Source organism: Salvelinus alpinus, chromosome 30 (genome assembly GCF_045679555.1).
Source record: "Salvelinus alpinus chromosome 30, SLU_Salpinus.1, whole genome shotgun sequence".
In the NCBI taxonomy this organism is placed as follows: Eukaryota; Metazoa; Chordata; class Actinopteri; order Salmoniformes; family Salmonidae; genus Salvelinus; species Salvelinus alpinus.
Window position 1 is genome coordinate 10,042,096 of NC_092115.1, and position 13,411 is coordinate 10,055,506.

General features: G+C 43.6%; 9 non-coding genes across 9 annotated transcripts; all 9 read left to right on the top strand.

Annotated features, from left to right (window-relative positions):
* Positions 1 to 599: 599 nt before the first annotated feature.
* Positions 600 to 672, top strand: trnak-uuu (transfer RNA lysine (anticodon UUU)). Its single transcript has one exon. It is a non-coding gene; the product is annotated as a tRNA-Lys (tRNA).
* Positions 673 to 1,606: 934 nt separating this feature from the next.
* On the top strand, positions 1,607 to 1,679 carry trnak-uuu (transfer RNA lysine (anticodon UUU)). The gene has a single exon. It is a non-coding gene; the product is annotated as a tRNA-Lys (tRNA).
* A 934-nt stretch (positions 1,680 to 2,613) lies between these two features.
* On the top strand, positions 2,614 to 2,686 carry trnak-uuu (transfer RNA lysine (anticodon UUU)). Its single transcript has one exon. It is a non-coding gene; the product is annotated as a tRNA-Lys (tRNA).
* A 934-nt stretch (positions 2,687 to 3,620) lies between these two features.
* On the top strand, positions 3,621 to 3,693 carry trnak-uuu (transfer RNA lysine (anticodon UUU)). The gene has a single exon. It is a non-coding gene; the product is annotated as a tRNA-Lys (tRNA).
* A 938-nt stretch (positions 3,694 to 4,631) lies between these two features.
* On the top strand, positions 4,632 to 4,704 carry trnak-uuu (transfer RNA lysine (anticodon UUU)). Its single transcript has one exon. It is a non-coding gene; the product is annotated as a tRNA-Lys (tRNA).
* A 934-nt stretch (positions 4,705 to 5,638) lies between these two features.
* trnak-uuu (transfer RNA lysine (anticodon UUU)) lies at positions 5,639 to 5,711 on the top strand. Its single transcript has one exon. It is a non-coding gene; the product is annotated as a tRNA-Lys (tRNA).
* A 3,897-nt stretch (positions 5,712 to 9,608) lies between these two features.
* Positions 9,609 to 9,681, top strand: trnak-uuu (transfer RNA lysine (anticodon UUU)). The gene has a single exon. It is a non-coding gene; the product is annotated as a tRNA-Lys (tRNA).
* Positions 9,682 to 11,042: 1,361 nt separating this feature from the next.
* Positions 11,043 to 11,115, top strand: trnak-uuu (transfer RNA lysine (anticodon UUU)). Its single transcript has one exon. It is a non-coding gene; the product is annotated as a tRNA-Lys (tRNA).
* Positions 11,116 to 12,481: 1,366 nt separating this feature from the next.
* Positions 12,482 to 12,554, top strand: trnak-uuu (transfer RNA lysine (anticodon UUU)). Its single transcript has one exon. It is a non-coding gene; the product is annotated as a tRNA-Lys (tRNA).
* The last annotated feature ends 857 nt before the right edge of the window (positions 12,555 to 13,411 follow it).

Genomic DNA, 13,411 nt, shown 5'->3' on the forward strand with positions numbered 1-13,411 from the left:
ATTTTAACAGTTTTGGAAACTTTAGAGTGTGTTCTATCCAAATCTGCCCATTATATGCATATCCTAGCTTCCGGGCCTGAGTAACAGGTAGTTTACTTGGGGCACGCTTCTCATCCAGACGTCGAAATACTGCCCCCAAACCATAAAAAGTTAAACTCCCTGTTCGAAGACTGATTTAAGTCTATCAATCACACAGCATCATCTGATTTAGGAATTTGCAGTGTGCCAGGCTTTGTGAGAGACAATTGTGAAGCAGCATTGGTTTGTTTGTTTTCGTGCGAGATTAGTACTGTAAAGCCACATTGGTACTAGTGCTGATTCATTGAGTAAAGAAAGCAGAGATTACACACATAAAAATACTGACCACGACGTGATTTGAACATGCAACCTTCTGATCTGGAGTCAGACGCGCTACCGTTGCGCCACGAAGTCTTGGACAAATTGCATCTTTGGAGGGGATGCCTAGATCAGATTTCGTTGACTGTATAATTTGGAATGGAGGCCTGGTTCTCTGGGGAAATGTACCATCTGACAATGCCCCCTCGTAAGCAGGTGCCTCTGCCCGGCAGGTTAGGTGTATGAAAATAGGCATTTGCAGAGCCCGGATAGCTCAGTCGGTAGAGCATCAGACTTTTAATCTGAGGGTCCAGGGTTCAAGTCCCTGTTCGGGCGTGGTGGAAATGTTCTCCTTCCTTCACTAGGAAGTCTTTCTACACTCTCATTTTCTATGACTTTCCATGACATGTTCACCTGTGGACAATACACTCCCAGAGCCAAAACAGCTTAGTCTGAAGACTTTAGGATTTTTAATCTGAACCTCCAGGTTTAACCTCTCGGCGCAGGTGTTCTGCTAGTAACCCACCTCGACAACATCCGGTGAAATTGCAGAGCACCAAATTCAAAACACAGAAATAGTCATAATAAAAATAATTTAAAAAAACACTTCCTGGATGGATTTTCCTCAGGTTTTCGCCTGCCATATCAGTTCTGTTATACTCACAGACATAATTTTAACAGTTTTGGAAACTTTAGAGTGTGTTCTATCCAAATCTGCCCATTATATGCATATCCTAGCTTCCGGGCCTGAGTAACAGGTAGTTTACTTGGGGCACGCTTCTCATCCAGACGTCGAAATACTGCCCCCAAACCATAAAAAGTTAAACTCCCTGTTCGAAGACTGATTTAAGTCTATCAATCACACAGCATCATCTGATTTAGGAATTTGCAGTGTGCCAGGCTTTGTGAGAGACAATTGTGAAGCAGCATTGGTTTGTTTGTTTTCGTGCGAGATTAGTACTGTAAAGCCACATTGGTACTAGTGCTGATTCATTGAGTAAAGAAAGCAGAGATTACACACATAAAAATACTGACCACGACGTGATTTGAACATGCAACCTTCTGATCTGGAGTCAGACGCGCTACCGTTGCGCCACGAAGTCTTGGACAAATTGCATCTTTGGAGGGGATGCCTAGATCAGATTTCGTTGACTGTATAATTTGGAATGGAGGCCTGGTTCTCTGGGGAAATGTACCATCTGACAATGCCCCCTCGTAAGCAGGTGCCTCTGCCCGGCAGGTTAGGTGTATGAAAATAGGCATTTGCAGAGCCCGGATAGCTCAGTCGGTAGAGCATCAGACTTTTAATCTGAGGGTCCAGGGTTCAAGTCCCTGTTCGGGCGTGGTGGAAATGTTCTCCTTCCTTCACTAGGAAGTCTTTCTACACTCTCATTTTCTATGACTTTCCATGACATGTTCACCTGTGGACAATACACTCCCAGAGCCAAAACAGCTTAGTCTGAAGACTTTAGGATTTTTAATCTGAACCTCCAGGTTTAACCTCTCGGCGCAGGTGTTCTGCTAGTAACCCACCTCGACAACATCCGGTGAAATTGCAGAGCACCAAATTCAAAACACAGAAATAGTCATAATAAAAATAATTTTAAAAAACACTTCCTGGATGGATTTTCCTCAGGTTTTCGCCTGCCATATCAGTTCTGTTATACTCACAGACATAATTTTAACAGTTTTGGAAACTTTAGAGTGTGTTCTATTCAAATCTGCCCATTATATGCATATCCTAGCTTCCGGGCCTGAGTAACAGGTAGTTTACTTGGGGCACGCTTCTCATCCAGACGTCGAAATACTGCCCCCAAACCATAAAAAGTTAAACTCCCTGTTCGAAGACTGATTTAAGTCTATCAATCACACAGCATCATCTGATTTAGGAATTTGCAGTGTGCCAGGCTTTGTGAGAGACAATTGTCAAGCAGCATTGGTTTGTTTGTTTTCGTGCGAGATTAGTACTGTAAAGCCACATTGGTACTAGTGCTGATTCATTGAGTAAAGAAAGCAGAGATTACACACATAAAAATACTGACCACGACGTGATTTGAACATGCAACCTTCTGATCTGGAGTCAGACGCGCTACCGTTGCGCCACGAAGTCTTGGACAAATTGCATCTTTGGAGGGGATGCCTAGATCAGATTTCGTTGACTGTATAATTTGGAATGGAGGCCTGGTTCTCTGGGGAAATGTACCATCTGACAATGCCCCCTCGTAAGCAGGTGCCTCTGCCCGGCAGGTTAGGTGTATGAAAATAGGCATTTGCAGAGCCCGGATAGCTCAGTCGGTAGAGCATCAGACTTTTAATCTGAGGGTCCAGGGTTCAAGTCCCTGTTCGGGCGTGGTGGAAATGTTCTCCTTCCTTCACTAGGAAGTCTTTCTACACTCTCATTTTCTATGACTTTCCATGACATGTTCACCTGTGGACAATACACTCCCAGAGCCAAAACAGCTTAGTCTGAAGACTTTAGGATTTTTAATCTGAACCTCCAGGTTTAACCTCTCGGCGCAGGTGTTCTGCTAGTAACCCACCTCGACAACATCCGGTGAAATTGCAGAGCACCAAATTCAAAACACAGAAATAGTCATAATAAAAATAATTTAAAAAAACACTTCCTGGATGGATTTTCCTCAGGTTTTCGCCTGCCATATCAGTTCTGTTATACTCACAGACATAATTTTAACAGTTTTGGAAACTTTAGAGTGTGTTCTATCCAAATCTGCCCATTATATGCATATCCTAGCTTCCGGGCCTGAGTAACAGGTAGTTTACTTGGGGCACGCTTCTCATCCAGACGTCGAAATACTGCCCCCAAACCATAAAAAGTTAAACTCCCTGTTCGAAGACTGATTTAAGTCTATCAATCACACAGCATCATCTGATTTAGGAATTTGCAGTGTGCCAGGCTTTGTGAGAGACAATTGTCAAGCAGCATTGGTTTGTTTGTTTTCGTGCGAGATTAGTACTGTAAAGCCACATTGGTACTAGTGCTGATTCATTGAGTAAAGAAAGCAGAGATTACACACATAAAAATACTGACCACGACGTGATTTGAACACGCAACCTTCTGATCTGGAGTCAGACGCGCTACCGTTGCGCCACGAAGTCTTGGACAAATTGCATCTTTGGAGGGGATGCCTAGTTCAGATTTCGTTGACTGTATAATTTGGAATGGAGGCCTGGTTCTCTGGGGAAATGTACCATCTGACAATGCCCCCTCGTAAGCAGGTGCCTCTGCCCGGCAGGTTAGGTGTATGAAAATAGGAATTTGCAGAGCCCGGATAGCTCAGTCGGTAGAGCATCAGACTTTTAATCTGAGGGTCCAGGGTTCAAGTCCCTGTTCGGGCGTGGTGGAAATGTTCTCCTTCCTTCACTAGGAAGTCTTTCTACACTCTCATTTTCTATGACTTTCCATGACATGTTCACCTGTGGACAATACACTCCCAGAGCCAAAACAGCTTAGTCTGAAGACTTTAGGATTTTTAATCTGAACCTCCAGGTTTAACCTCTCGGCGCAGGTGTTCTGCTAGTAACCCACCTCGACAACATCCGGTGAAATTGCAGAGCACCAAATTCAAAACACAGAAATAGTCATAATAAAAATAATTTAAAAAAACACTTCCTGGATGGATTTTCCTCAGGTTTTCGCCTGCCATATCAGTTCTGTTATACTCACAGACATAATTTTAACAGTTTTGGAAACTTTAGAGTGTGTTCTATCCAAATCTGCCCATTATATGCATATCCTAGCTTCCGGGCCTGAGTAACAGGTAGTTTACTTGGGGCACGCTTCTCATCCAGACGTCGAAATACTGCCCCCAAACCATAAAAAGTTAAACTCCCTGTTCGAAGACTGATTTAAGTCTATCAATCACACAGCATCATCTGATTTAGGAATTTGCAGTGTGCCAGGCTTTGTGAGAGACAATTGTCATGTAAAGCAGCATTGGTTTGTTTGTTTTCGTGCGAGATTAGTACTGTAAAGCCACATTGGTACTAGTGCTGATTCATTGAGTAAAGAAAGCAGAGATTACACACATAAAAAGACTGACCACGACGTGATTTGAACACGCAACCTTCTGATCTGGAGTCAGACGCGCTACCGTTGCGCCACGAAGTCTTGGACAAATTGCATCTTTGGAGGGGATGCCTAGATCAGATTTCGTTGACTGTATAATTTGGAATGGAGGCCTGGTTCTCTGGGGAAATGTACCATCTGACAATGCCCCCTCGTAAGCAGGTGCCTCTGCCCGGCAGGTTAGGTGTATGAAAATAGGATTTGCAGAGCCCGGATAGCTCAGTCGGTAGAGCATCAGACTTTTAATCTGAGGGTCCAGGGTTCAAGTCCCTGTTCGGGCGTGGTGGAAATGTTCTCCTTCCTTCACTAGGAAGTCTTTCTACACTCTCATTTTCTATGACTTTCCATGACATGTTCACCTGTGGACAATACACTCCCAGAGCCAAAACAGCTTAGTCTGAAGACTTTAGGATTTTTAATCTGAACCTCCAGGTTTAACCTCTCGGCGCAGGTGTTCTGCTAGTAACCCACCTCGACAACATCCGGTGAAATTGCAGAGCACCAAATTCAAAACACAGAAATAGTCATAATAAAAATAATTTAAAAAAACACTTCCTGGATGGATTTTCCTCAGGTTTTCGCCTGCCATATCAGTTCTGTTATACTCACAGACATAATTTTAACAGTTTTGGAAACTTTAGAGTGTGTTCTATTCAAATCTGCCCATTATATGCATATCCTAGCTTCCGGGCCTGAGTAACAGGTAGTTTACTTGGGGCACGCTTCTCATCCAGACGTCGAAATACTGCCCCCAAACCATAAAAAGTTAAACTCCCTGTTCGAAGACTGATTTAAGTCTATCAATCACACAGCATCATCTGATTTAGGAATTTGCAGTGTGCCAGGCTTTGTGAGAGACAATTGTGATGCAGCATTGGTTTGTTTGTTTTCGTGCGAGATTAGTACTGTAAAGCCACATTGGTACTAGTGCTGATTCATTGAGTAAAGAAAGCAGAGATTACACACATAAAAACACTGACCACGACGTGATTTGAACACGCAACCTTCTGATCTGGAGTCAGACGCGCTACCGTTGCGCCACGAAGTCTTGGACAAATTGCATCTTTGGAGGGGATGCCTAGTTCAGATTTCGTTGACTGTATAATTTGGAATGGAGGCCTGGTTCTCTGGGGAAATGTACCATCTGACAATGCCCCCTCGTAAGCAGGTGCCTCTGCCCGGCAGGTTAGGTGTATGAAAATAGGAATTTGCAGAGCCCGGATAGCTCAGTCGGTAGAGCATCAGACTTTTAATCTGAGGGTCCAGGGTTCAAGTCCCTGTTCGGGCGTGGGGGAAATGTTCTCCATCCTTCACGAGGAAGTCTTTCTACACTCTCATTTTCTTTGACTTTCCATGACATGTTCACCTGTGGACAATACACTCCCAGAGCCAAAACAGCTTAGTCTGAAGACTTTAGGATTTTTAATCTGAACCTCCAGGTTTAACCTCTCGGCGCAGGTGTTCTGCTAGTAACCCACCTCGACAACATCCGGTGAAATTGCAGAGCACCAAATTCAAAACACAGAAATAGTCATAATAAAAATAATTTAAAAAAACACTTCCTGGATGGATTTTCCTCAGGTTTTCGCCTGCCATATCAGTTCTGTTATACTCACAGACATAATTTTAACAGTTTTGGAAACTTTAGAGTGTGTTCTATCCAACTCTGCCCATTATATGCATATCCTAGCTTCCGGGCCTGAGTAACAGGTAGTTTACTTGGGGCACGCTTCTCATCCAGACGTCGAAATACTGCCCCCAAACCATAAAAAGTTAAACTCCCTGTTCGAAGACTGATTTAAGTCTATCAATCACACAGCATCATCTGATTTAGGAATTTGCAGTGTGCCAGGCTTTGTGAGAGACAATTGTCAAGCTGAATTGGTTTGTTTGTTTTCGTGCGAGATTAGTACTGTAAAGCCACATTGGTACTAGTGCTGATTCATTGAGTAAAGAAAGCAGAGATTACACACATAAAAATACTGACCACAACGTGATTTGAACACGCAACCTTCTGATCTGGAGTCAGACGCGCTACCGTTGCGCCACGAATTCTTAGACAAACTGCATCTTTGGAGGGGATGCCTAGTTCAGATTTCGTTGACTGTATAATTTGGAATGGAGGCCTGGTTCTCTGGGGAAATGTACCATCTGACAATGCCCCCTCGTAAGCAGGTGACTCTGCCCGGCAGGTTAGGTGTATGAAAATAGGAATTTGCAGAGCCCGGATAGCTCAGTCGGTAGAGCATCAGACTTTTAATCTGAGGGTCCAGGTTTCAAGTCCCTGTTCGGGCGTGGGGGAAATGTTCTCCATCCTTCACGAGGAAGTCTTTCTACACTCTCATTTTCTATGACTTTCCATGACATGTTCACCTGTGGACAATACACTCCCAGAGCCAAAACAGCTTAGTCTGAAGACTTTAGGATTTTTAATCTGAACCTCCAGGTTTAACCTCTCGGCGCAGGTGTTCTGCTCGTAACCCACCTCGACAACATCCGGTGAAAGTGCAGAGCACCAAATTCAAAACACAGAAATAGTCATAATAAAAATAATTTAAAAAAACACTTCCTGGATGGATTTTCCTCAGGTTTTCGCCTGCCATATCAGTTCTGTTATACTCACAGACATAATTTTAACAGTTTTGGAAACTTTAGAGTGTGTTATATCCAAATCTGCCCATTATATGCATATCCTAGCTTCCGGGCCTGAGTAACAGGTAGTTTACTTGGGGCACGCTTCTCATCCAGACGTCGAAATACTGCCCCAAACCATAAAAAGTTAAACTCCCTGTTCGAAGACTGATTTAAGTCTATCAATCACACAGCATTATCTGATTTAGGAATTTGCAGTGTGCCAGGCTTTGTGAGAGACAATTGTCATGTAAAGCAGCATTGGTTTGTTTGTTTTCGTGCGAGATTAGTACTGTAAAGCCACATTGGTACTAGTGCTGATTCATTGAGTAAAGAAAGCAGAGATTACACACGTAAAAAGACTGACCACGACGTGATTTGAACACGCAACCTTCTGATCTGGAGTCAGACGCGCTACCGTTGCGCCACGAAGTCTTGGAAAAATTGCATCTTTGGAGGGGATGCCTAGATCAGATTTCGTTGACTGTATAATTTGGAATGGAGGCCTGGTTCTCTGGGGAAATGTACCATCTGACAATGCTCAGTCGGTAGAGCATCAGACTTTTAATCTGAGGGTCCAGGGTTCAAGTCCCTGTTCGGGCGTGGTGGAAATGTTCTCCTTCCTTCACTAGGAAGTCTTTCTACACTCTCATTTTCTATGACTTTCCATGACATGTTCACCTGTGGACAATACACTCCCAGAGCCAAAACAGCTTAGTCTGTAGACTTTAGGATTTTTAATCTGAACCTCCAGGTTTAACCTCTCGGCGCAGGTGTTCTGCTAGTAACCCACCTCGACAACATCCGATGAAATTGCAGAGCACCAAATTCAAAACACAGAAATAGTCATAATAAAAATAATTTAAAAAAACACTTCCTGGATGGATTTTCCTCAGGTTTTCGCCTGCCATATCAGTTCTGTTATACTCACAGACATAATTTTAACAGTTTTGGAAACTTTAGAGTGTGTTCTATCCAAATCTGCCCATTATATGCATATCCTAGCTTCCGGGCCTGAGTAACAGGTAGTTTACTTGGGGCACGCTTCTCATCCAGACGTCGAAATACTGCCCCCAAACCATAAAAAGTTAAACTCCCTGTTCGAAGACTGATTTAAGTCTATCAATCACACAGCATCATCTGATTTAGGAATTTGCAGTGTGCCAGGCTTTGTGAGAGACAATTGTCATGTAAAGCAGCATTGGTTTGTTTGTTTTCGTGCGAGATTAGTACTGTAAAGCCACATTGGTACTAGTGCTGATTCATTGAGTAAAGAAAGCAGAGATTACACACATAAAAACACTGACCACGACGTGATTTGAACACGCAACCTTCTGATCTGGAGTCAGACGCGCTACCGTTGCGCCACGAAGTCTTGGAAAAATTGCATCTTTGGAGGGGATGCCTAGATCAGATTTCGTTGACTGTATAATTTGGAATGGAGGCCTGGTTCTCTGGGGAAATGTACCATCTGACAATGCCCCCTCGTAAACAGGTGCCTCTGCCCGGCAGGTTAGGTGTATGAAAATAGGCATTTGCAGAGCCCGGATAGCTCAGTCGGTAGAGCATCAGACTTTTAATCTGAGTGTCCAGGGTTCAAGTGCCTGTTCGGGCGTGGTGGAAATGTTCTCCTTCCTTCACTAGGAAGTCTTTCTACACTCTCATTTTCTATGACTTTCCATGACATGTTCACCTGTGGACAATACACTCCCAGAGCCAAAACAGCTTAGTCTGAAGACTTTAGGATTTTTAATCTGAACCTCCAGGTTTAACCTCTCGGCGCAGGTGTTCTGCTAGTAACCCACCTCGACAACATCCGGTGAAATTGCAGAGCACCAAATTCAAAACACAGAAATAGTCATAATAAAAATAATTTAAAAAAACACTTCCTGGATGGATTTTCCTCAGGTTTTCGCCTGCCATATCAGTTCTGTTATACTCACAGACATAATTTTAACAGTTTTGGAAACTTTAGAGTGTGTTCTATCCAAATCTGCACATTATATGCATATCCTAGCTTCCGGGCCTCAGTAACAGGTAGTTTACTTGGGGCACGCTTCTCATCCAGACGTCGAAATACTGCCCCCAAACCATAAAAAGTTAAACTCCCTGTTCGAAGACTGATTTAAGTCTATCAATCACACAGCATCATCTGATTTAGGAATTTGCAGTGTGCCAGGCTTTGTGAGAGACAATTGTCATGTAAAGCAGCATTGGTTTGTTTGTTTTCGTGCGAGATTAGTACTGTAAAGCCACATTGGTACTAGTGCTGATTCATTAGGTAAAGAAAGCAGAGATTACACACATAAAAACACTGACCACGACGTGATTTGAACACGCAACCTTCTGATCTGGAGTCAGACGCGCTACCGTTGCGCCACGAAGTCTTTGAAAAATTGCATCTTTGGAGGGGATGCCTAGATCAGATTTCGTTGACTGTATAATTTGGAATGGAGGCCTGGTTCTCTGGGGAAATGTACCATCTGACAATGCCCCCTCGTAAGCAGGTGCCTCTGCCCGGCAGGTTAGGTGTATGAAAATAGGCATTTGCAGAGCCCGGATAGCTCAGTCGGTAGAGCATCAGACTTTTAATCTGAGGGTCCAGGGTTCAAGTCCCTGTTTGGGTGTGGTGGAAATGTTCTCCTTCCTTCACTAGGAAGTCTTTCTACACTCTCATTTTCTATGACTTTCCATGACATGTTCACCTGTGGACAATACACTCCCAGAGCCAAAACAGCTTAGTCTGAAGACTTTAGGATTTTTAATCTGAACCTCCAGGTTTAACCTCTCGGCGCAGGTGTTCTGCTAGTAACCCACCTCGACAACATCCGGTGAAATTGCAGAGCACCAAATTCAAAACACAGAAATAGTCATAATAAAAATAATAAAAAAAAACACTTCCTGGATGGATTTTCCTCAGGTTTTCGCCTGCCATATCAGTTCTGTTATACTCACAGACATAATTTTAACAGTTTTGGAAACTTTAGAGTGTGTTCTATTCAAATCTGCCCATTATATGCATATCCTAGCTTCCGGGCCTGAGTAACAGGTAGTTTACTTGGGGCACGCTTCTCATCCAGACGTCGAAATACTGCCCCCAAACCATAAAAATTTAAACTCCCTGTTCGAAGACTGATTTAAGTCTATCAATCACACAGCATCATCTGATTTAGGAATTTGCAGTGTGCCAGGCTTTGTGAGAGACAATTGTCAATCAGCATTGGTTTGTTTGTTTTCGTGCGAGATTAGTACTGTAAAGCCACATTGGTACTAGTGCTGATTCATTGAGTAAAGAAAGCAGAGATTACACACATAAAAACACTGACCACGACGTGATTTGAACACGCAACCTTCTGATCTGGAGTCAGACGCGCTACCGTTGCGCCACGAAGTCTTGGAAAAATTGCATCTTTGGAGGGGATGCCTAGATCAGATTTCGTTGACTGTATAATTTGGAATGGAGGCCTGGTTCTCTGGGGAAATGTACCATCTGACAATGCCCCCTCGTAAACAGGTGCCTCTGCCCGGCAGGTTAGGTGTATGAAAATAGGCATTTGCAGAGCCCGGATAGCTCAGTCGGTAGAGCATCAGACTTTTAATCTGAGGGTCCAGGGCTTTGTGAGAGACAATTGTCATGTAAAGCAGCATTGGTTTGTTTGTTTTCGTGCGAGATTAGTACTGTAAAGCCACATTGGTACTAGTGCTGATTCATTAGGTAAAGAAAGCAGAGATTACACACATAAAAACACTGACCACGACGTGATTTGAACACGCAACCTTCTGATCTGGAGTCAGACGCGCTACCGTTGCGCCACGAAGTCTTGGAAAAATTGCATCTTTGGAGGGGATGCCTAGATCAGATTTCGTTGACTGTATAATTTGGAATGGAGGCCTGGTTCTCTGGGGAAATGTACCATCTGACAATGCCCCCTCGTAAGCAGGTGCCTCTGCCCGGCAGGTTAGGTGTATGAAAATAGGCATTTGCAGAGCCCGGATAGCTCAGTCGGTAGAGCATCAGACTTTTAATCTGAGGGTCCAGGGTTCAAGTCCCTGTTCGGGCGTGGTGGAAATGTTCTCCTTCCTTCACTAGGAAGTCTTTCTACACTCTCATTTTCTATGACTTTCCATGACATGTTCACCTGTGGACAATACACTCCCAGAGCCAAAACAGCTTAGTCTGAAGACTTTAGGATTTTTAATCTGAACCTCCAGGTTTAACCTCTCGGCGCAGGTGTTCTGCTAGTAACCCACCTCGACAACATCCGGTGAAATTGCAGAGCACCAAATTCAAAACACAGAAATAGTCATAATAAAAATAATTTAAAAAAACACTTCCTGGATGGATTTTCCTCAGGTTTTCGCCTGCCATATCAGTTCTGTTATACTCACAGACATAATTTTAACAGTTTTGGAAACTTTAGAGTGTGTTCTATCCAAATCTGCCCATTATATGCATATCCTAGCTTCCGGGCCTGAGTAACAGGTAGTTTACTTGGGGCACGCTTCTCATCCAGACGTCGAAATACTGCCCCCAAACCATAAAAAGTTAAACTCCCTGTTCGAAGACTGATTTAAGTCTATCAATCACACAGCATCATCTGATTTAGGAATTTGCAGTGTGCCAGGCTTTGTGAGAGACAATTGTCATGTAAAGCAGCATTGGTTTGTTTGTTTTCGTGCGAGATTAGTACTGTAAAGCCACATTGGTACTAGTGCTGATTCATTGAGTAAAGAAAGCAGAGATTACACACATAAAAACACTGACCACGACGTGATTTGAACACGCAACCTTCTGATCTGGAGTCAGACGCGCTACCGTTGCGCCACGAAGTCTTGGAAAAATTGCATCTTTGGAGGGGATGCCTAGATCAGATTTCGTTGACTGTATAATTTGGAATGGAGGCCTGGTTCTCTGGGGAAATGTACCATCTGACAATGCCCCCTCGTAAACAGGTGCCTCTGCCCGGCAGGTTAGGTGTATGAAAATAGGCATTTGCAGAGCCCGGATAGCTCAGTCGGTAGAGCATCAGACTTTTAATCTGAGGGTCCAGGGCTTTGTGAGAGACAATTGTCATGTAAAGCAGCATTGGTTTGTTTGTTTTCGTGCGAGATTAGTACTGTAAAGCCACATTGGTACTAGTGCTGATTCATTAGGTAAAGAAAGCAGAGATTACACACATAAAAACACTGACCACGACGTGATTTGAACACGCAACCTTCTGATCTGGAGTCAGACGCGCTACCGTTGCGCCACGAAGTCTTGGAAAAATTGCATCTTTGGAGGGGATGCCTAGATCAGATTTCGTTGACTGTATAATTTGGAATGGAGGCCTGGTTCTCTGGGGAAATGTACCATCTGACAATGCCCCCTCGTAAGCAGGTGCCTCTGCCCGGCAGGTTAGGTGTATGAAAATAGGCATTTGCAGAGCCCGGATAGCTCAGTCGGTAGAGCATCAGACTTTTAATCTGAGGGTCCAGGGTTCAAGTCCCTGTTCGGGCGTGGTGGAAATGTTCTCCTTCCTTCACTAGGAAGTCTTTCTACACTCTCATTTTCTATGACTTTCCATGACATGTTCACCTGTGGACAATACACTCCCAGAGCCAAAACAGCTTAGTCTGAAGACTTTAGGATTTTTAATCTGAACCTCCAGGTTTAACCTCTCGGCGCAGGTGTTCTGCTAGTAACCCACCTCGACAACATCCGGTGAAATTGCAGAGCACCAAATTCAAAACACAGAAATAGTCATAATAAAAATAATTAAAAAAAACACTTCCTGGATGGATTTTCCTCAGGTTTTCGCCTGCCATATCAGTTCTGTTATACTCACAGACATAATTTTAACAGTTTTGGAAACTTTAGAGTGTGTTTTATCCAAATCTGCCCATTATATGCATATCCTAGCTTCCGGGCCTGAGTAACAGGCCGTTTACTTGGGGCACGCTTCTCATCCAGACGTCGAAATACTGCCCCCAAACCATAAAAAGTTAAACTCCCTGTTCGAAGACTGATTTAAGTCTATCAATCACACAGCATCATCTGATTTAGGAATTTGCAGTGTGCCAGGCTTTGTGAGAGACAATTGTCATGTAAAGCAGCATTGGTTTGTTTGTTTTCGTGCGAGATTAGTACTGTAAAGCCACATTGGTACTAGTGCTGATTCATTGAGTAAAGAAAGCAGAGATTACACACATAAAAACACTGACCACGACGTGATTTGAACACGCAACCTTCTGATCTGGAGTCAGACGCGCTACCGTTGCGCCACAAAGTCTTGGAAAAATTGCATCTTTGGAGGGGATGCCTAGATCAGATTTCGTTGACTGTATAATTTGGAATGGAGGCCTGGTTCTCTGGGG